The sequence below is a fragment of the Schistocerca piceifrons genome, unplaced genomic scaffold (genome assembly GCF_021461385.2).
Source record: "Schistocerca piceifrons isolate TAMUIC-IGC-003096 unplaced genomic scaffold, iqSchPice1.1 HiC_scaffold_654, whole genome shotgun sequence".
Lineage (NCBI taxonomy): Eukaryota > Metazoa > Arthropoda > Insecta > Orthoptera > Acrididae > Schistocerca > Schistocerca piceifrons.
Window position 1 is genome coordinate 20,001 of NW_025728899.1, and position 2,500 is coordinate 22,500.

Here is a 2,500-nt window from a genome sequence, read left to right on the forward strand (position 1 = left end):
GAGGACCTACTTTGGCCGCACGGCGCCGCGCGCAGGGTGCGCCGGCGCGCAGCTGCGACGCCTGCCGCGTCCGTCGGCCGGCGCGCCTGCCACTGGCCGCCCCCACCAGCCGGCTGTAGCGCGTGCGCCCACGCACCGCGCGGCCAGCACGCCGGGAGGCGCCCCCTCACCGGCCGGGGACGGTCCCACCCAGCCACCGCCGCGTATCGCTTCACACCCAGATGCCGTTCAGTTTCGTCGGCATGGTGGGTATCGCTGGAACAACCGGTTAGTACCTCAACCTATCGTCGCCATCACCGATTCACCCCTAGCGAGAACAACCGCACCACAACAGGTTACCATTTGTTCATTTGCGTAACTTCACCAGAAAACGCAGGCGTCCATCGCCATTTGCAACTTCCACGATTATTGCATGCCTGTGTCAGGTGTCACGCCACACTACGTCTGCCCACATACACGCAACAAAATGTGCACGCCTAGACAATACGTGGAAGGTGGCCCCCGTACGTATGCGATGTCCATTGCTCGAACGACTGTCAACCGGCCTCTGTAGCATGTCGCAGATATGGAACGCGGTGCACCATGCCATCACGGTGTGTGAGGAGAGACGACTAGGTCCGAATACATCAACAGACAGCTCATGCTGATCGCCATCCACGGCGTCCGTTCCTCCCACACGTCTCTATGGCGTACCACACTGCAATCCAGCTCTCATAGGGAGACGACACGTAGCTGCGTGCACAATATTTGCACTGTATGGTCCGCCGTTTTTGGGCGCAGTCGTTGTACGGTCACACATGTGCCACGATGTATCATTCAGTACATAAGGACGAATGTGCAGTACAGATTGTGGTTTACGCGTACGACATTAGCGGACAGTTGACACAGGCCGCACCACAACGTAGCCTGAGTACGTCGCATGCGGAGGGCATTGAACATGCAAAGTTCTCACCAACCAGCTTGCGAAGGCAGGGGGCAAGGTGGGGACGTGGGGAGGGGCGGCATGTACGTCCTGCTGCCATCCACATTACAGTGTACAGCAGGAGCATGTGGAAAGTGAGCAAGACTTGCAAGGTGTTTAACATGAAGCGATACACAGGGGAGCGGGGAGTGCGAGTAGCGAACTATATTGCGAGGGTTGCGGGTGGGCAACACTACACTAATTGAACGAGTCGTATAACAATTACAGAGCAGGTTTAGGCGACAACGTGGGTTACGTTAGGCGACAACGTGGGTTAGGTTAAGGCACGACGTGGGTTAGGTTAAGGCACGACATGGGTTAGGTTAAGGCACAACATGGGTTAGATTAAGGCACAACATGGGTTAGGTTAAGGCACAACATGGGTTAGGTTAAGGCACAACATGGGTTAGGTTAAGGCACAACATGGGTTAGGTTAAGGCACAACATGGGTTAGGTTAAGGCACAACATGGGTTAGGTTAAGGCACAACATGGGTTAGGTTAAGGCACAACATGGGTTAGGTTAAGGCACAACATGGGTTAGGTTAAGGCACAACATGGGTTAGGTTAAGGCACAACATGGGTTAGGTTAAGGCACAACATAGGTTAGGTTAAGGCACAACATGGGTTAGGTTAAGGCACAACATGGGTTAGGTTAAGGCACAACATGGGTTAGGTTAAGGCACAACATGGGTTAGGTTAAGGCACAACATGGGTTAGGTTAAGGCACAACATGGGTTAGGTTAAGGCACAACATGGGTTAGGTTAAGGCACAACATGGGTTAGGTTAAGGCACAACATGGGTTAGGTTAAGGCACAACATGGGTTAGGTTAAGGCACAACATGGGTTAGGTTAAGGCACAACATGGGTTAGGTTAAGGCACAACATGGGTTAGGTTAAGGCACAACATGGGTTAGGTTAAGGCACAACATGGGTTAGGTTAAGGCACAACATGGGTTAGGTTAAGGCACAACATGGGTTAGGTTAAGGCACAACATGGGTTAGGTTAAGGCACAACATGGGTTAGGTTAAGGCACAACATGGGTTAGGTTAAGGCACAACATGGGTTAGGTTAAGGCACAACATGGGTTAGGTTAAGGCACAACATGGGTTAGGTTAAGGCACAACATGGGTTAGGTTAAGGCACAACATGGGTTAGGTTAAGGCACAACATGGGTTAGGTTAAGGCACAACATGGGTTAGGTTAAGGCACAACATGGGTTAGGTTAAGGCACAACATGGGTTAGGTTAAGGCACAACATAGGTTAGGTTAAGGCACAACATAGGTTAGGTTAAGGCACAACATAGGTTAGGTTAAGGCACAACATAGGTTAGGTTAAGGCACAACATAGGTTAGGTTAAGGCACAACATAGGTTAGGTTAAGGTACAACATAGGTTAGGTTAAGGTACAACATAGGTTAGGTTAAGGTACAACATAGGTTAGGTTAAGGTACAACATAGGTTAGGTTAAGGTACAACATAGGTTAGGTTAAGGTACAACATAGGTTAGGTTAGGTTAGGTTACACGTTGTTGTAAGG